Source organism: Pelodiscus sinensis, chromosome 6 (assembly GCF_052426305.1).
Source record: "Pelodiscus sinensis isolate ZL-2025 chromosome 6, ASM5242630v1, whole genome shotgun sequence".
Lineage (NCBI taxonomy): Eukaryota > Metazoa > Chordata > Testudines > Trionychidae > Pelodiscus > Pelodiscus sinensis.
In genome coordinates this window covers 42,463,774-42,485,089 of record NC_143057.1, presented here as the reverse complement: position 1 = coordinate 42,485,089, position 21,316 = coordinate 42,463,774, and the positions used below count along the sequence as shown (strand labels likewise).

The window sequence follows — 21,316 nt, the reverse complement described above, 5'->3', positions numbered from 1 at the left end:
ATGAAATAGTGGGTCACTTGCCCGTCAGTGGGTTCTTCCTCGACAGTTTGAGCTGCTATGAAGAAGCACTGGTAGCTCTCTTGCTGCCCAGCACTTCCCCTTTATGCCTGGTGTTTGGTTTGCAGCTCATGGCAAGCTCCCTGCTGTCAGAGGAGGGCTGCATTTTGTGCATGTGGCCCTCCTGCAGCCCTCTGGCCACTCTTAACTCACCAGGGATTCCAGTTCAGATTGCAGTGGGGCTGGGGAAGGCAACTTTAACCACTTCAGAGGATACTTAGGCACCTGAAATCTCTAGGGATTTGTGCTTATTTTGTTTTTTTTTTGTTTCTTTGCAAATAACTTGGAAATTAGTGGATTTCACAGTACACAGACATCCTGAAATATTTCCATCAGTAATAATTACATTATTTACAGATAGGGAAAGCAAGAAAAGTGCTTCCTGAGAACTTGTTAGAGTTAAAATTCAATGATATAAACTTCTGACTGGGCTTGCACAAATGGATGAGTGAATGAATAGTTAAATCAACAAATCATGTCTGGTGTTAGGATAATTATTTTATATTCTCGACATGTATCTTGACGTGATATGGTGGTTTTTGCTGTTTTGATGTAGTCATACTAGTGCCTGGATGAGTCACAATGTGAGTGAATATCTTTAATTGGACCAAATATGGTTGGTGACAGAGACAATCTTTGGAACTCCTCAGAGCTCTTCTCCAGGTCTGTGAAGCTCAAAAGGGCTAATCTCTCACCAACCAAAATTGTTCCAAAATAATTAAAAAAAATATATATTACTTCACCCGCCTTGTGTCTGTTTGGGTTTTAACAGCTTTAAAGCTTGAGCTCTTAATTTGTTAACGATGAAGTAGAAAAGCAATCAGACCTCCCTCCATAATTTCCCAATAACTGTGAAAATTATAAAAAGATGAAAAGCTTAAAACACTACACAAAGTTATAAAACAGAGTGCATTCCACCAAGCCTTTTTATCAGCCATAGCAGCAGGGTGAAGCATTGCACAGGAGATTGGGGGGCGGGGAATGGGAAAGAGCCTATATTCCCACTGACTTTTTCTGAGTTTAAGTGCCTCATTGAAACTGCAAGTCACAACAATCACACCTTAACTTCAGATTCCCAGGCTAGGAACCCCAGTGACTTACAGAGAGGATAATGTTTGCAGGTTAAGATGGGAGCAAAGAAAATTCCTTTAGTGTTAATCTTAATGAAACAACAACATTGCTCAGAAACCACTTCAACAAGGCCCCTGACCAGAGAAAATTCAGCTGTACTGATAAATACAACTTTGTAGTGAAAACAAACAAAACCTGAGGGTGTGGATAGGTTATTAAGGGTGGGTCTAAACTACATGCCTCCGTCAATGGAGGCATGTAGATTAGACAGATCGGCAGAGGGAAATGAAGCCGTGATTTAAATAATCGTGGCTCCATTTAAATTTAAATGGCTGCCCCACTCTGCCAATCAGCTGTTTGTCGGCAGAGCGGGTCAGTCTAGACGTTCCCCTGTCGACAGAAAACCCTTTTGTCGACCGCCCCGTTATGCCTCGTGGGATGAGGTTTACCAGGGCGGTCGACAAAAGGGTTTTCTGTCAACAGGGGAACGTCTAGACTGACTCGCTCTGCTGACAAACAGCTGATCGGCAGAGTGGGGCAGCCATTTACATTTAAATGAAGCCACGATTATTTAAATCGCGGATTCATTTCCGTCTGCCGATCTGTCTAATCTACATGCCTCCATCAACGGAGGCATGTAGTTTAGACACACTAAGAACTGAATGGAAGGTAAATGTGTTTCAACCATCCAGTCAGACATCACCCTCTGTGATTCACCCACTGGGGCACATGGGAGAGCTGATTTCAGTAACACTCATCTCCTCTGCACCCACCTGCCTCACATTGGGGCAGCAGCAGCTCCCACCTCCCCAAAAAAATGAACAAAACTTCTGAGCCAGCCAGGAAAGCAGGAGGACAAGACCAACTGCTCATGGAGGGAGGGGGCAATTTAAAGGTCCCCCAACAACACAAAGGCTACGTCTACATTGGCAAGATTTTGTGCAAATACTTTTAACGCAAGAACACTTGCGCGCGAGGGCTTATTCCTAAGCGGGAGCATCATAGTTCTTGCGCAAGAAGCACTGATTTCTTACATTAGAACGTCAGTGTTCTTGCACAAGAACTTGCGGCCAGTGTATACAGGTGGCAAGTTTTTGCGCAAAAGTGGCCACTTTTGCTCAAAATCTTGCCAGTGTAGACACAGCCAAAGTGTTATACCCTCCTCCCAAGCCAGTAGTTTAGCTCTCCTCAGTTCCCCTGTTGGTCTTTTAGGGGGAAAGGGGAAAAAGGAGTATGTGTGATTCACACCTGCTCCACATGAGCACACACCCAGATAGCAGGGTTGCTCCAAATCCCAGCCAGCACACAGACACAATTCTTCAATCCCCACCAAACTCAGCTGCCCACCCTGAGCCTCTTCCAGCACAGCCTGCCCCACCCTCTTGGCACAGGGCTTCAATGGGGGTCCTCCGTTCCAGGGAGATTACCCACCCTGCTGCTCCCAGCAGAGCAGAGGATTTACCTGACACAAGTAAGTGCCTCTGCCCTCCCTGACCTTGGCTGAGTTGGCTGCTGGGTTTCCCTCCTATTTAACTGGCTGGCCCCAGGTTACATGAGACTATTCAAATGCGCCCCCTAAGCACATCACCCTGGGCAGCTGCCCTGCTTGCTCAAGTCTCAGGCTGGCAGTGCCTGCATAGATACTAATAGAGAGGTAGCCCTGTTAGTCTGATTTTGCTAAAACAGGCATGTCCAAAGTCCGGCCCGCGGGCCAATTGCGGCCCGTGTTCCGGTTTAATACGGCCCCCCAGGTAATTTGGCAATATCTATCTTTTATGGCCCCCAACGAATCCATATGTATTGAGATGAATACATTGTAAAATCTCAGTTAATGTCAGTTGGTCTAAATGAGTTAAATATATTTGGACACAACATGTATACTTGGTGTTATGTTCCTGTTCATATTTTTTGAACTTAAAAGTTGACAGACAACCTTTATTACCAATAATATGTAATGTACTTTACAATGTTCCTGACATATATTTCAGCTTCCTGGATTTTTTTTTCATCTGGCCTTCAGATATGAAAGGCAGAGTGATTTAACACCTGTTTAGATTTGTCATCCATGTGACGAAATGAAAAGTATGCCGTTTGCAATAAACTTTGCATAAAATAGTTAATTTGCATTGAATTTTAATGGTTTAAAGAATGTCAGGCAAAATGGTCGGCCCTCACGCATGTTCACTTCATCAAATCTGGCCCTCTTTGAAAAAAGTTTGGACACCCCTGTGCTAAAACAAAAGGAGAAACTATATAGCACTTTAAAGACTAACAAGATGGTTTAATAGGTGATGGGCTTTCACTTCTGAAGAATAGGTACTGTTTTTAAATGAAAAAGTGTTAATGGGGCTATTAAAAGGCTTCATTGTTGGCTGGGTCATTGTGCTTGTTGATTGGTTATTTTGTGGATAATTGGGGGCTTGCACAAGAAGCTGTGCTTAGGCAAATCAGAATGATGAAAGTAGTGAGTAACTAAGTGCTTCCGGAAATTGTTGTGGAATAAAAAGTATGATATTTTCTAAAAAAACTACTTGAGTAAAAGTCAAAGTATCACAAGAATAAATTACTTGAGTAAAGTACAAATACTGAAAGTACAAATACTAAAGTACAATATACTCGAGTAGTGCAATAAAGTATTTCTACTTAGTTACTCTCCACCTCTGGGGTGGGGGCTCCATCTGTTAGCCTCATGAGACTGTTAGGCTATATCTAGACTGGCATGATTTTCCGCAAATGCTTTTAATGGAAAAGTTGTTCCGTTAAAAGCATTTGTGGAAAAGAGCGTCTAGATTGGCACGGACACTTTTGCACAAAAGCGCTTTTACCATTTTCGCCATCGGGGCGTTTTTGCGCAAAACGGTTCTCAGCTGTCTACACTGGCCCTCTTGCGCAAAAGCATTTGCGCAAGAGGGCTTTTTCCTGAACGGGAGAGTCATTGTATTTGCGGAAGAACACTGACAATCTTACATTAGATCGTCAGTGTTCTTGTGCAAATTCAAAGCGGCCGTGCAGACAGCCAGCAAGTTTTCCCGCAAAAGCAGGCGCTTTTGCAGAAAAACTTGCCAGTCTAGACGCAGCCTTAGTGTCTCTGTCAGCTGACAGTGTTCCATAATACCCAACTTTCTTCTATGAAAGTATTCCTGGAATAGACACTAACAGCCAATTGAATTATTGCTGTGGCTATAGATTGACCTAAGTTAAGTTGACCTAATTTTATAGTGCAGACAAACCCTCAAATTCACTTTGTGATTTATTGCAACCCAATAAATGTATTAATCCTTTTCTGCCATAGCACGGCCTACCTAGTTATTCCCATTTTATACTTTTGCATTTGATTTTTTTCTTCCTAAAATAGTACTTTGCGTTTGTCTTGCTTGAGTTTCATATTATTGATTTCCACCCAATTTTCCAATTTATCAAAATCATTTTAAATTCTAACCCTGCCCTCCAAAGTGCTTGCAACCACTCTGAGGTTGGTGTCATTTGCAAACCTTTTAAGTCTTCTTTCTCCTCCAACATTGAAGTGATTAAGGAAAACAAAGTAATATTGGACCCAGGATAGGCTTCTGCAGACTCATGTTAAGAGTTGGTTCAGCTGCACTCACTGCTGACTTCTGTTGACAGCAGTAGTCAAATTTTGTAATGTAAAAAAGGCAGGGAGATGCTACGAAAATTGTCATATTTCCTTTGATCTGGAGATGAAGATCCAGTTCAATGCATCATTGTAAGGTGAGATCATTGTTCTTGAGTTAGTTTAATTATGTCCTCTTTCATTATTTTAATTGCTATTTACATTATTTTCTGTTACTCAAGAAACATTATTAGGTTAACTTTCTTATAGAAGGAAATGTTTGGTTGTTGACCCAATTTCTTGTTTACAGGTATAATACCACAAGTATTTGTTCTGTGACAGTAAATCTGTCTCTGAATATCAGATCCCAGGCTCAGATCAGTTTCTTTTTGCTTCTCATGAATTTTGCAGTCCCTGCATGATTCATGTTTTCTTTTCAGTGCTGTTCTATTTAATCAGCCTCGCCATTCAGAATTGTGCATCATGCTGTGGTCTCTAAAAGCAGAAAAATACCACTATTTCCCATCAAGATAGAAGTAAGTCTCTGCCCATGCATAGAGGCAGGGAAGAGGAGTTTTTCTTGCAAATAATTGACGAAATATGGATGAAGCTGGAAGAATAAGAAGCTAGGGAAAGGCAAAATCAAAAAATAAAAATTTCTTGAGGAAAATTGAGAGTTAAAAGAATTCTTTTGAAAAAAGCTGAGAAATGTAAGTACTGAACATTATGTAAGATCTAAACTGAGGAAAAAATAGAAAAAGAGGAAGGAAAATATACATCACACCATAACATGTAAGGAAAGAAAAAGCGAAGAAAGCAAGATGAAAAGGAGAAGGAAAGCTAACAAAAAGGGAAAGATCGTAAGTAGATATTTTATAAAAATGAAATGGAGTATAATGGAAAAATCTGGCTAAACTACACACAAACAATATTTTATTTAATATGTTTATTTGAACAAAACACACTGGGTTTTAGTTTTATTTTGTTCAGTATCCTTCCCAAATCAGTGTCAGTGCACAGAACCGAAAGCAGTTTCTTCTCTTCCTCTCTGTAATTTGCTGCTCCTTTCATTTTCTCTGTGGATTTGAGATCAGCTATTCTGGTCTTCCTGCTCAGCAATCTTCTCAATATTTCTCTTGTTGCCCTTATTATTTCTTACCTGTTGATTTCCACTGATGTTAACTTCATGTAGGAGTCTGTGTTGGTATCTGGATTACATGCCACCAGTATGTCAAGAGTTTCCATTTGATTTTAGTGTAAACAATCTGCTTGTTGGTTATTTCTTGGATTTCTTCTTTGGTGATGAAGTAGGGGTGTTAAATATCGGTTAATTGAATAGTTGATTAACCTCATGAATTCTTATCAGTTACTCAACTATTCTATAGCCCTTGGGGATGAGGCCAGCAGCCAGTGCACTCCAGCCCTACTCCCAAGGAGCCCCCGCCACTCCACGCTGCTGCCTCTGTATTAGAGGCAGCAGCGCGGGTTGCCAGGCGGGAGCTGGTCCACAAGGAGAGCCAGTTTAAAAACCAGCTCCCCTGGTGAGCCAGCTGCCTGTCATCCCATGCTGCTGCCTCTGATACAGCAGTGCATGGCGCTGATACAGAAGCAGCAGCATGGAGTGGCAGCAACCCCTGTCCAGGGGAAGGTCTGAGCTCCCAGACCTGGCACAAGTCAGAACTGAGCCAGGCTGCCTGCATGGCTCCTAATACACTTTAAATGCAGAGCTGCAGCAGGGGTAGGTCCTGGACCCAGCACAAACTGGGACTGAGCCAGGCTGCTGGCCAGCCTGCTAAGAAATTTACTTGTGGGGAGGTGGGAGGAATGCATGCTTTTGCTTATCGTTAATTGGTTCATCAATTGCACTATTACATCCTTATGATGAAGTCCTTCCAACCAATGCGCTAAGTTTTTTTTGTAAGCACTTATGTTTGAAGACATTTAGTTCTCTGTCTAACATTTTAGTAGGTCTTCAGCTCTCACAGTTGTATGTTATCACTGAGATTACATTAGATTAAAAATTCCCATTTTTGTTCTGGCACTGTATATCTTTGATTTACATATGTTGTTGAGATTAGAAAATGTGGTTAGGTACCTTTTCTATCCTAGATGTCATCTCTTTCTTGAGGTCTTCACTGACTAATAGGATGTTGCTCAGATAAATGAATTGTTCTACTCTCTTGATATTTTTATTTTCTAATGCTTGCTGTCTGAGTTTCAAGAATGTTTATTTCAGCAAAACCAATTATGAACCTGCTTGGAATGCTATTTTTGCCAATGTAGCTGACTGTCTGTAACTTTTCAAGGGCATTTCTCAGTGGTGCATTATCAATGGCAAAGGCATTGGCCTTCTACCCACTCTATATCAGTATTGGTCTTCTAGGTATTGGTCTATGGCATTACCAAACAATAGTGGAGATAAAATGCTGTCCTGTTTTATGCCAGACTGCACATTGAATCGCTCTTTGTCTAGTTGATAACTCTTAAACGATTTGCATCTCTGTAAATGGCTTTGGTGATACTGACAACTTGAACTGGGATTCTATAGGATTTAAGAATATTACACAATGTGTGTCTGTGCAGGTTGTCATAAATGCATTTTGAAAAAATCAATGAAATTAATGAAGAGGGGAAATAGCATATAAAATGGCACTTCTGTGAGAGTACTTATTATGACTATATGATCTTTTGTTTCCGAATCCAGCCTGTTGTCTAAGCTTTATATCCTCTTCCTATTTTGTCCTGTGTTGTATCGCACTGCAGATGGTTTTCCCTACAACTCAGAGTCATGCAACTCCTCTCCAGTTGTAAGGTCACCCTTTTTGTGTATTCTCATAATGATTTAATGTTTCCATTGGTCAGAAGGCGTCTGTTTTTTCCAACATCTTATTGAATAGTTGGAAGGATGGCAGCAGATATCCTTCTTACAGATCCCCTATTGTGGAGTTTCAACAACATACTGAAGGCATTTGCTAATTTCATCTTATTAATAACAGGGATGTCAGGCAGTCAAACTAAATCTCTTCCCAAGTGATCCAGTACAGAATCAGATGGCTTGCTCATCTGCTCTCTATTGGTTAGGTTGGTTCCCATGTTTGGTGGTGAGAGGATCTGGGTCTATTAAGGACATCTTTGATATGCTCTGCCTCTCCGTTTTTCTGTTCTGTCTCAGTTGTAAGTATTTTTCCCTCTTTGCTTTTTATTGGCCCATATCCTATTTTGAAATTTCCACATGAATTTTAGTCGCTTCAGGTCCATCTATAGGATGTATGGGGCCTTACACAGTACAGTTACACTGGTGCGCCTCTATGCCCAACAGCAGCCGGGAGATGAATTTTTAGAGATGTGATTTTATAATTTTCAATAACACTCTAATCAATTATTTTTAAAGCAAATTTTAAACTACGATCCTATAAATTAACACAGATTTAAAAAAACAACAAATAATAGTCTGGCAGCAACTTAAAGACTAACAAAACATGTATTTGGTATCATGCTTTCGTGGACACAACCTGCTTCTTCAGTTTCATCTGAAGCAGAACCACAAAGCAGGGCTAGAAAGAGGCAGATGAGTGGACATTAAGACCTAGTGGTGCTCCACATTTTCAGATGTCCTACACAGCTGTGTATTCTTTGTATGGATAAGGACTGCCCTTTGTCACTTGTTAAATAGCTCTGTGGTTTCCTATCCTAGCAGCAACTTCAGCTGCTAGATCTTCAACATATCTTCATTTATCCTTGCATTTTATCCACATAAAATGATAATTCCATTATTTCATTATGTAGAATTCCATTTCTGTTACTTACTTCTTTGTTTAATGCATGCTACTTTTGCATCAGTTTCATCATCTGACAAACTGTGGTAGGAATATCCACTTGTCAAGGTATTATAAGAATTAAGACTAACATTTTCAAACCTGTGTGCCTAAAGTTAGGCACCACTATCCATATATGGGCAGTTAATTATGTGACCTACTTTTTGCAGGTGTTAAGCACATGCATTTCCCACTGACTGCAGTCGTGTTCCAAGTGTTTAATATCTTTTTAAAATCAGAGCATTGATTTAGGTGCCTACATATGCAAAGATACCTAACTTTAGACACCCAAATTTAAATTGTTTGCCATCATTCTGTAATGTTTGTATATCATATTGAACACACAATGCACATTATTCATTATTTTAAATTTATTTTACTATCATTTTATTTTACATTGATATTTAAACGCGTACATATACAGGTAGTCCCCGAGTTACGCGGATCCGACTTATGTCGGATCCGTAGTTACGAACGGGGATTTCTCGCCCCGGAGAACTAGAGCAGCGGGACGCCTGGTCCCGCCGCCCGCCTTCTCCGGGGCGAGAAAAGCTGCTCCCCGACGGGAGCAAAGCGGCGGAGCACCGGGGGCCGGACCCGCAGCCGCTTCCAGATCAGCTGGAAGCGGCGCGGGTCCTGCCGGGTGCTCCGCCGCTCTGTTCAGCGTCTCCCTGGTCTGCAGAACAGGGAGACGCTGAACGAAGCGCGGAGCACCCGGGGCCGGACCCGCGCCGCTTCCAGTTGATCTGGAAGCGGCGCGGGTCCGCCCCGGGTGCTCCGCCGCTTTGTTCAGCATCTCCCTGTTCTGCAGACCAGGGAGACGCTGAACAAAGCGGCGGAGCACCCGGCTGGACCCGCGCCGCTTCCAGATCAGCTGGAAGCGGCGCGAGTCCAGCCGGGTGCTCCGCCGCTTTGTTCAGCGTCTCCCTGGTCTGCAGACCAGGGAGACGCTGAACAAAGCGGCGGAGCACCCGGCTGGACCCGCGCCCGCTTCCAGATCAGCTGGAAGCAGCGCGGGTCCAGCCCCGGTGCTCCGCCGCTCTGTTCAGCGTCTCCCTGGTCTGCAGACCAGGGAGACGCTGAGCAGAGCGGCGGAGGACCCGGGCAGGACCCGCAGCGCTTTCAGCTGATCTGGAAGCTGTGGGTCTGCCCGGGTCCTCCGTGGCTTTGCTCAGCGTCTCCCTGGTCTGCAGACCAGGGAGACACTGAGCAAAGCCGCGGAGGACTCGGGCCGGACCGCGGCGCTGATCTGGAAGCACCACGGTTCGGCCCGGGTCCTCCGCAGCTTTGCTCCACGTCTCCCTGGTCTGCTGGGGGGGGACGCAGCTAGTGCCCCCCCAGCAGACCAGGGAGACGTGGAGCAAAGCCGGGGGCCTGTGGTAGAGCAGGTGGGGCACTGCCGGTTGGTCCCGCAGCACCGCTTCTTGGCGCTACTGGACCAACCCGGCAGCACCCCAGCTGCTCTGCCCCAGGCGTCCTGATTCAGCTGCTGATCAGTTTCAGCAGTGGCTGAATCAGGATGCCTGGGGAAGAGCAGCTGGGGTGCTGCTGGGTTGCTCCAGTAGCTCCGAGGAGCAGCCGCGCTACTGGACCAAGCCAGCAGCACCCGAGCTGCTCTGCCCCAGGTGTCCCAAAGTCAGCCGCTGCTGAAACTGACCAGCGGCTGACTACAGGAAGCCCGAGGCAGAGTTGCTCTGCCCTGTGCTTCCTGGAATCAGCTGCTGATCAGTTTCAGCAGCAGCTGACTTGGGGACGCCTGGAGTTCTTATCTTGAATCTGTATGTAAGTGGAACTGGTGTCCAGATTCAGCGGCTGTTGAAACTGATCAGTTTCAGCAGCGGCTGATGCCAGTTCTGACTTACGTACAGATTCAACTTAAGAACAAACCTACAGTCCCTATCTTGTACGCAACCCGGGGACTGCCTGTATTCAGGAGGAATCATGAAAGGGCAGCAGCGGCATAGCCAGAATGGGACTGCTGGGTGTGCCCTGCCTTTGTGGGGGTGAGCAATGACTGGGGAGGGGAGTGCCTCTCTCCTCCTCCTAGCTGGCCTTGGAAGTTTAGGAGGGATAGATGCTCTGGCCAGGGACCCCTTTAAGAAGGGGAGCATCCATAAAAATGTGCATCCCTGATCCACATTGGTCCCTTCTCCACCCTCACTGAATGCTCGGGGCTTGTCCTGCTCTGCCTGTCAGGTGCTCCTGCTAGGAAGGGTGATCAGGGACTTCTGTGCCCATCTGGTGCTCCCAGCAGGGCATGGGAACAAGGTTGGAGGGTCGGGGCTTGCCCAACTCTGCCCCCCTTGGCATGCATAGGAGTTTCAATTTGATTCCTTTTGGAGGGACATGTTCTATTTTGGACACGTCTAGACTACAAGCCTCTTTTGAAAGAGATCGTCTAGACATCAACAAGACTTTCGAAAAAGCGATCTGCTTTTTGAAAGAGAGCACCGAGGCAATCTGGACGCTCTCTTTCGAAAAAGGTGTTGGACGCTCTTTCGAAAAAAGGTGTTCTTCCTCATAAAATGAGGTTTACCGCTGTCAAAAAACCTGCCTCATTCTTTCGATTTAATTTCGAAAGTATGTGGTGGAAATCTAGACACAGGTGAAGTTTTTTCGAAAAAAGGCCACTTTTCCCCCAAAAAACTGTAGTCTAGATATAGCCTTTGTCCCCACTAGCTTTGGGGCTAGGAGCAGCTTACTCTCCTTCCCTCTTACTAGCGGCCCTAGGAAGATCTGTCTCTCTCCTCTGTGCTTTGGCCCTAGGGCTGGACAAACTGTCTGGTCTGTCCAAGGCCCCTGGGCCAGGAGGTGCTTGCTTCCCCTCACTGCCTGCCATGGCACTGGGACCAGAGGAACTGTCAGCTCCCACTGAAGCGCTTGGGCTGGGATAAGCTCTTTCCCCCTCTCTGCAGCCCTGGGGCTGGAGGAGTTCAGTGCTCCTTCCCGGACAATCATTGGGCTGCTTGTGCCCTTGCTTGCCCCATCTTGTGCATGCCCCTGACATTCTAGGCTGATACAGAGGCAGCAGCCCCGCCCCGTCCGTGGGGGGCCAACCTGTCTGTCTACAGTGAGCTCAGACCCCCCTACTCCCTATGAACAGGGGCTACTGCAGCAAAACAGACCCTGCGCGGACAGGGGCTGCTGCTTCAGAGCAGCCTCTGTCTGCGGTGAGTCTTGGCCCACTGTGGACAGAGGCAAAGCAGCTTCCCCCGCCCCGTGCTGCTGCCTCTGAAAGGGGGGGGCAAGTTGTGGGGAGCCAGCTTTTAAGCCGGAGGTCCCCCTGCAGCACTGGCTCCCCTGCAGCACTGGCTCCCCTGCAGCAAGTGGGGGCAGGTGGGTCCATGGAACCAATACAGTGTTCCCTCTAAGCTGCAGGGCAGCACAGCTTCAAAGGTGATTAATCATCCCTGCCCAGTCAGTCACATCCCTGAGTGTCTGACTAGGCGGGGCTGATTAACAACCTGTGAAGCTGTGCTGCTGGCACTGCTCTTTTAAGGCAGCCATTCTCCCCGAATCCAGCAAACCCAAGTTGCGCATGTTCTGGCAGATGCCCGAGCCAGGAAAAACAGAAAATACCCGACATTTCACATGGTATTTTTTTAATTTTTTACCGAACGGACCGGGCTCTTTCTTGGAGGGGATTAATGGGGGCGGGGGCGGGGGCTGGGTCACTTTGTGGCCCCCCTGGAATTTCTTCAGGCACCCCCCCAGTTTGGGAACCTATGGAGAGGGAAGATTGATAGAAGTCAGCTAAAAAGCTGGCTCCTCACACATCAACTCCCACTTGCCCCCTCACCCTCCATGCTGCTGCCTCTCTATCAGAGGCAGCAGTGCAGGGATGAGGAGACACCAGCTTCTGCCTCTTCCTCCCCCCCCCCCTTGCTTCATTTGATACAGAGGCAGCAAGGGGGGGGGGGAATGTGTGCGGTTGACCGGATTAACTAATATATTTTCTTTCATATACACCCCTTCTTTCTCTTTTTCACACACACACAGTCTCTCTCTCTCTTTCACTCTTTCATTTCTTCGGGGAATCTCCCAACACTTTTACAGCTGCTCCCCGTGTTATGACCACCTCCACTTACGACCATCCGCACTTACGACCAAAGCGGTCGTAAATGTGAATTCGAGTTACGAACGGCGATCCGCGCTTATGAACAGCGCGGTTGCCATGTAACTCTATGGGATCCGAGTCAAGAACATTTCGAATTCGGACCAAGTGTTGGTCCGTAACTTGTTCGTAACTGGGGGAGTGGCTGTATTTTGAGCCTATGCTATTGCCTGGCGTCACAACACTTTGTAGTTCTCTTTTGGCTCCCTGTCACTCTGAATATTATTGATGCTTTTTTAATACATGCTGAAGACAAGCTGAAATGTTTAACGCTGACACCATCATTTACTTCCACCAACTGCAGCACTATCCATGTCCTGCAGAGCACCCAGAGAGTCCTGGAAACGAGCCTTTTCTTCCTGATGTTAGACAAATCAGGAAAGAAAAATAACTAAGATCCTTCGGCCTATGCTGTTCAGGGCTTGTTGTGTGTTCCTGTTTTTGGTGAAGATAAGAGGACATTAAAAATGAGGCTTGTAATGTGACTCTTCCTTCACCCTTAAGTATGGCATGTCTCCTGCTTTTCCATAATACAGAATCCAAGGAAGGGGGAAAGATTTTCTGAAACAGAATGTTTGTTTTCTTTCTCATTTAGGCTACGTCTACACTGGCGTGATCTTGCGCAAAAACACTTGAGGAAGAGTTCTTGTGCAAAAACTCTTCCAGAAGAGAGCATCTATACTGGCATGTGCTTTTGCGCAAGAGATGTGATTTTGCGCAAGAGCATCCATGCCAGTGTAAACGCTCTCTTGCGCAAGAAAGCTCTGATGGCCATTTTATGTTGTTCTACACTGGCCTCTTGCGCAAGAACAATTGCGCAAAAGGGCTTATTCCTGAGCGGGGACGTCAGAGTTCTGGCGCAAGAAGCCCTGATTTCATACATTAGAACGTCAGTTTACTTGTGCAAGAACACGCAGCCAGTGTAGACAGGCAGCACGTTTTTGTGCAAGAACAGCTGCTTTTGCGCAAGATCGTGCCAGTGTAGATACAGCTTACAGAAGAGGAAACCTGGGCTGTGCTCCAGTCATCCATATGACTGTTCAAGGTGCTATTATTAAGACACCAGTTATTTTTTCCCCTTAACAATTAAATCAATTTCTGAAGATACAGATCTATTTTGTAACAGAACCCCCCCCATTATTTATTATTTTGTAAATAATGATTTAATTATTTCCATTTTACACTGCAGAATCTCATACTGAAATAGCATGGATTTTTCCAAGATTTATAAATAGACTTGATTATTTAAGTGCAAAATAGCGACAGTTTTGATCTTCATAAATGCAGAGACATCTGTAGACTTTGAAGTACTGCACCTAATAAGGTCAGTTAATTCAACGCAACAATGGAAGTTACCAGTAATGCTTGACTATTTATATCATGTTACTTTTTCCTCTTGCTCTAGCAATGATTATTAAAGTCTGAACATTAAACAGAAACAAGTACATTCCATTTGTTGTTTCACCCTCACATTTGCTAACTGAAGATTTTTATATGTATGCACTTAGATGCCAATGTTTTCTTAATTTTAAAAAAATGCAGAAATACTAATAATTAATAATAAATCTGTAACTTTGAAAAAGGCAGCAAAAAGAAAATATATCAAATCCATCATGAGAGGGGATCACCAGCTGCCAACTATTGTTAGTAAGATTTCCTCAAAGACTGGATTCTTCTTTTTTTGTGGGTGGGGGAGAGGTCACTCTTTTCCTCTTCTCTTCAGAGAACTCTCAAAATAATGCTGAGTTGTTTCAAGGCTTAGCATTACTTTTGAGATCCCTGTCAATTGAAGTAATTGAAAAGTGAAGCTATATGAAAGTGCATGAAAATCTAATCTCTATGGAAGGTGAATATCAAACCAAAGGAAGATGATCTTCGACTGGGCCAAAGTGCAATTCTTGCTGGTCTTGAAACATACCAACATAAGACAGGGTTTAAATAATTCTGTTGTGACTGCTCACAGATAAAGGAAAGCCCCATTGGGCTGAATGGAAACATTGTTTTTTGAATTCAATGGGGTTTAGATCAGTCCCCAAGGAATTAATCAGTGTGATTAAGGAAGTCAGAATCTAGTCCATAGTAATGAATGGCAATGTTTACGGTTCTGTTCAACATGAGTAAAGGTAGTAAAATATAATTCTTGGTGCACAAGCTGCAGGATTGGGGTCTTCAGTGGAAAGAAAGACTTCAGTGAAAATTTTCAGAGTCTCCATGTATAAAATTGAGGCTTCTAATTGGGGTATTTTGGTTTGAAAATGTTGGCCTTAATGGCTTATTGTGTGTAATTGAATTGTATACATGCCTTTCGTGCACAGTGCTTCAGTTTGAAAACAGACTACAAAAATAATTCACTCAACTTAAAGTGGAAATAAAATATTTGAATAAATATCTTCCCATGTACAACTACATGCAAAATAATTTTATAGCTCTACAAGCTGCGAGCTATATATGCAAAAAGAAATATGATAAATTCCATTTTACTTAAGAGTTTTCTAGGCTTTCTAACAAATTGGATTGGTCACTTGATGGGTTATTCATTTATAATACTATAACCAAAACAAATAATAGCTGAATAGACCACAGACGTGAAGCTGAACTGGAATGCTTTTGTAATAACACATCAGAGCAAACAAAAGCTATTCTTAAAGGTGGAAAAAGAACAGAGGCTATGTTAGAAATCTACCAAGTGATCAGGCTAAAAGCAATGACAGAGAACAGTCAAAATGTGTTCACAGAGACTGAGTATTTGCTTTCAAATGAGAGGATGATTTTTGAGGGATAAGAACTGAGCAGTAATTATTGTCTGGAAGTGACTAGTTTCATTCACTGTATAGAGCTATGGAGTAGATTAGGCAATTGTAGTTAGTAAAAAATTATGTTTCAAAGAAACTGTGAGCATCTAGATACTTACAAGAGACTCTGAAGAGCAGGTAGAATCTTCAATTCGTATGTTGCCAAGACTCAGTCCCAGAGGGTGCTGAGTACCTCCTGCAAAGTGCTGTGCACCTCCGCTCCTGTGAAGTCAATTAGGGTATGTCTACACAGCAGAGCTAAAGTTATGCTATGTCTACACAACAGGTCTAAAGCTACGTCAATTGTGTAGCTTAAATCGAAATAGCTTAACTCAGCTTTAGGCGCTGTCTATACAGCAGGAAATGGAGGGAAGAACACTTTTCCTTTGACTTCCCTTATTCTTCATGGAATGAGAGTTACCATGAGTCGCAGTAAGAAGCCCTCCAGCTCGATGATATTTCAAAATAAAGGCTTGTAGTGTAGACACGCTCTTTGTTATTTCGGAATAATGTCAGTTATTCTGAAATAATGCTGCTGTGTAGACTTAACCTGCCATAGTGTGGGAGTCAAATATGCCCATGCCCAGCGTTTTTCTGTATCAGGCCCTAGATCAGGTAGGCTTTCACTGGTGCATATACAATTGTAGCAAATTTTTTATAAAACAGGTATGAGGTATGTGCATTACTGTCTCACTTTATCCATCCACTTTGTATTGTTACGGACTGTGACAAGGGGAATAAGAACTAGGGCTATGTCTACACTGGCGGGTTCTTGCGCCAGAAATATGCAAATGAGGCTAAGCATGGAATATCGCTGAGCCTCATTTGCATATCTAATGAGCCCCCATTTTTGCAGAAGAGGCTCTTGCATCAGAAGGAGTGTCTACACTGCCCCTTCTTGCTCAAGAAAAACCCTCCTGCGTAATGCCGTTATTCCTGAAAATAATCAGCGAAGAGGTTTTTCTTGCACAAGAAGGGGCAGTGTAGATGCTCCTTCTGGTGCAAGAGTCTCTTCTGCAAAATGGCGGCTCATTAGACATGCAAATGAGGCTCAGTGATATTCCACGCTTAGTCTCATTTGCATATTTCTGGTGCAAGAACCTGCCAGTGTAGACATAGCCTAGGTGTTTGAGTTAAGTAACTACCTGAATTGGTAGGAATGGACATCAAAAAATGAATGGAATCAACACCTATGAATGGAAGAGGAATAACAAGAACATTATTTCTTAACACTTGGCAGCTAAGGAAGAAGTTGTGCAAACAGCCAAATTATAATTTAGAACAAAGACAGGAGGACCTATGAAGTGACTTTTTAAGGTTGCTCCTGAAACTCACCCCCAGAGAAAACCAAGATGGTTTCAAGGAAAGCCTGGGATTTAGGGAGAAGAGAGGAGAGGGTGACTGCTTCTGACAATAAGGACTTGTCTGCACTTGTGGCTGATATGAGTAGCTACAGGCCACATAGAAAGGCAGGCTGTTTCCACGCTGCAGTGTGCTACTACACTCACATTGTGGCTACGTCTACACTGAGGAGCTATTTCAGAATACCAGAAGTATCCCAAAATAGCCATTTTGCATCTTTAAAGCAGCCCATTATTTCAAAAAAGATTTTGAAATAATGGGTGCATTGTTCTGGCTTCCCTGGAACCCTTGTTCCATGGGGGTAATGGACATTTTGGAATAGCGCTTTATTTCTACACAGTCCCAAATTTCAAAATAAGCTATTTCAAAATTACCTCAAAACAAACTACGCAAATTGTGTAGCTTATTTTGAGATAAGGGTGCAGTGTAGATGCACCCACAGTGAAAGATTCTGGCAGTGGGGATGGAATGGGAAAAGGCTTTGGCAGCTCTCTCCTGGAGCCTTTCACTGCAGAACACTGCACTGCTAGAATAGGAAAGGTGGGAGGTATTACTAGGACAGGTAGAGTATATCCACTGGGGGTTCTGGTGTATCTCTGCTCATGCCATGTCTTATCATCTACACTGCTGTTTTTACCTGTGCTAGCTGTGCAGTATCTGTACTCTACATCGGGGGTAGGGAGTCGGGGGGGTGGGGGGGCTGAAGGTATATTTGGCTTGGAACTCAAGCTCATAGGGGGCCTCAAATTTAGACACTTGTTAATTTTTGGCATTTGATAAGTTGTGCATAAAAATAAGTTGCAAATTTCTATCAGATCAAAATGTGACATACTCTCAGCTTAGCACTGCAAATGTAAGCAAATAAGAGATGTGAAAAGACTAGAAAAGCATTTGTTAAATAAAATATTCAAATTATGTCTCACTCTTCTTTTTGGTGCCATTTTTGTTTTCAAGTGTCGTCATTTTTTATTACAGCTAGGGACCTCAAAATCTGGAAATAGTCTCTCTGAGGACATCTGAGAGAGCCTGTTCTATATGCTGCCATAAGCATAGATGTACCATCTGTGGGTTTGTTTGTTTGTTTTTTTTTTTTTAAAGTAAGAGAAGTCTGTATTCTCTTATTTGGAATTTCATGATTGTCATCTTGTCAGGTAGAGGAGCTGTAAAGTGACTTCACACGGGAATTAAAATAGAGGATCCATCCGGAATCAGAATGCTGCTCCAGTTGTTAAGTAGGAGCAGTTTACAAGTATAAAATGGACCTGGCTATTTCCAGCAGTTATTTAATAAGTTTCAGTGAATCAGTTATTCTAGAATTACGGGGAGCCCTGCTGGCCAGACCAGGCCAGCTGCTGGGGGCTGGGAGCCCCCTTGGCCTAGAGCAAAGCTCCAGTGGCTGCAAACAGGGAACCCCACTGGCTGGAGCGAGGCTGCTGACCCAGATTGGAACCCCACTAGTGGGCCAGGGCAGCACATTGCCCAGACTGGTGGCCAAGAGGAGAACTCTGGGAGAGCCTGAGGCCTGACCTCCCCTGATCTGGCAAACTCCCTTGTTTGGGACTGCTCAGGTCAGGGGTGGCCTGTCCATATAGGTGAACTAGGTGGTTGCCTAGGGGGCCAAGTTAAATGGGGTGCCAAATAGTGGCGCAATATCGTTGAGGGATTTGGAGGTCGGGGCGACAATTGCATGATTTGCCTAGGGCACCAGGTGCTGGCAGCTAATCTAGGGCTGCCCCTGCCTCAGGTCCTGAGTTTGCCAGACCAGGGAGGTCCAGACTATAGTACTATCACAAGGGACCAGATTCTTCAGTGCTTTGCACTGCTCAGAGTGTTCTCAAGTATGGTAGGCAGGAGATAGAATAGAAGCAACAGCAGAATCAGAAAAGTGTATATCTGTATATTTTTCTTCTTCCCCTCTGACTTTTTCACTTGAATGTCTCACTTCTTCCATTCTATTTCCACTGCTGTCTAAAGCTATGTCTACATCGCATTCTGCATACACTGGGGCCAAATGTGGGGAAAAACCTCCTCTTTTGGAAGATCCCTTATTCTTCATAAAATGAGGAATACAGGGCTTCCAAAAGAATGTACCCGCTTTTTCAGAAACTATTCTGATAAAGTGGATTCATTCCCTGGAAGCGACAGAGTTTCCAGGATAGCTCTGGTATCCCAAAAAACTCTGTAGTGTAGACATAGCCTAAGGGACTTCAATTTTTAAAACAAAAATTAACTAGAGGAGTGTATAGCTATTAAATTCTCTTTATAAATACTTTATATTTTCAAATAATACTATGAACAACACACATTAACTTATTGTTTCATGATGCACTCAAATAATCCTCTCATAGGTCTGAATCTTTTAAAAAGATACTTCATATTTCAAACTTGTAAGTGAAAAACATAACCAACAAAAAGTCTACCATCAGTCTATTCAAAATGTGGTATGGTTACAAATGCCCTCTATGTAACCAGCTAGAATAGGAAGCATTTTAAGAATTGGAATCCATCTGACTGCTTATTTATGTGTACCTACCTATTATATTCTGACTAGTATTGAGATGAATGGGTGAAGTTCAAAATTAATAAATGAACTAATTTTTAGGGCTAAATTCCCCCCACACATATGCAATTCCCCTAGAATTGAATTGGAGTTCTGAATGTGGGTCTGAGGGCATAGTTTCAGACTCTGCTTTTATTTATATCCAAATAACCTTGGTGAAGGGAATAGAACTGTGAGGATGTAAAAGAAGATACAATTTGACCCATAGTTTGGTCCTGACCATTTCAGCAGTATTTGTCCATTTTATTCTTATTACTTATTCATCTGTTTTCCTTTAATTCCGTACACTAATTCATAGGCTAATCTACACTGCAGGCTTTTTGCGCAAGAGCGTGTCCACACTGCCATGTGCTTTTACGCAAGAGCGTCCATGGCAGTGTGGACGCTCTCTTGTGCAAGAAAGCTCTGATGGCCATTTTAGCCATAGGGGTTTCTTACACAAGAAACCCCTGTTGCCTGTCCATGCTGCCTTCTTGCGCAAGAGCAAGGAATAACTCTTGTGCAAGAAGCCCTCTGTTCCGACTCTTTACTGTAAATTTACTTGCGCAAGAACACGCGTGCAGTGTAGACGCTCTGCAAGTTTTTGCGCAAGAACAACTGTTCTTGCATAAAAAGTCTGCAGTGTTGACGTAGCCATAAAGTTCATCATTTTGTATGTGTTGAAAATCAAAACAAATGTTTGTAAAAATGAAACAGATCAAAATGTCTGGTACCTTTTTTCTTCAGTAGATGACTGTTCTTTTACTTTTCATGTACAGGCAGTCCCCGAGTTACGCGGATCCGACTTACGTCGGATCCGCAGTTACGAACAGGGCCCTTCCTCTCCCTGGTCTCCAGCAGACCAGGGAGAGGAAGCAAAGCGGCGGAACACGCGGGCAGCGGACAGGGCTGTCCGCTGCCCACACGCTCTGCGGCTTGGCTCTGCTTTGCTCTGCTTTGCCCCCCCGTCCCCCTGGTCTGCAGACCAGGAGGACGGGGGGGGGGAGGGGCAAAGCAGAGCCAAGCCGCGGAGCTCGCGGCCAGCTGACAGCCCAGACGCGTCTGGGCTGTCAGCTGGCTGCGTGCTCCGCGGCTTGGCTCTGCTTTGCCCCCCCCCACCCCGTCTCCCTGGTCTGCAGACCAGGGGAACGGGGGGGGGGGGGTTAAGCAGAGCAAAGCAGAGTCAAGCCGCGGAGCCCAAGGGCAGCAGGACAGCCACGGCACGTCTGGGCTGTCCCGCTGCCCCCGTGCTCTGCGGCTTTGCTCCGGACACCTGTGGTACAGCAGCAGGCGCGCTGCCAGTTGGTCCCGTAGCGCCGCTCTGGGCGCTACTGGACCAACCGGGCAGCACCCCAGCTGCTCTGCCCTAGGCGTCCTGATTCAGCCACTGCTGGTCAGTTTCAGCAGCGGCTGAATCAGGACGCCTGGGGCAGAGCAGCTTGGGTGCTGCTGGGTTGGTCCAGTAGCGCCGAGGAGCGGCGGCGCTACTGGACCAACCCAGCAGCACCCCAGCTGCTCTGCCCCAGGCGTCCCCAAGTCAGCTGCTGCTGAAACTGACCAGTGGCTGACTACAGGAAGCCCCCGCCCCGGGCTTCCTGGAATCAGCCGCTGATGAGTTTCAGCAGCAGCTGACTTGGGGATGCCTGGGGTTCTTAAGTTGAATCTGTATGTAAGTCAGAACTGGCGTCCAGATTCAGCCGCTGTTGAAACTGATCAGTTTCAGCAGCGGCTGAATCTGGACGCCAGTTCTGACTTACATACAGATTCAACTTAAGAACAAACCTACAGTCCCTATCTTGTACGTAACCCGGGGACTGCCTGTAATCAAAAATGACTCTACTTCTGTTTTATTTATCATTCACACACAACTTATTTTCTGAATGTCTTATCTTCTGAAAGATGCTCTGTTACTTAACTAAAATGAACAGTATTTGTCAACTTATTTTTAGCTTTAAAAAATAGTCAGTATATTTATATCTCTACTTAAGCTGTAGG

General features: G+C 44.6%; 1 protein-coding gene across 3 annotated transcripts in view; it reads left to right on the top strand.

Annotated features, from left to right (window-relative positions):
- The window catches only part of AGTPBP1 (ATP/GTP binding carboxypeptidase 1), a 140,908-nt gene that overhangs the window by 4,025 nt on the left and 115,567 nt on the right, over positions 1-21,316 (top strand). The gene's annotated exons all lie outside the window — the stretch shown is intronic.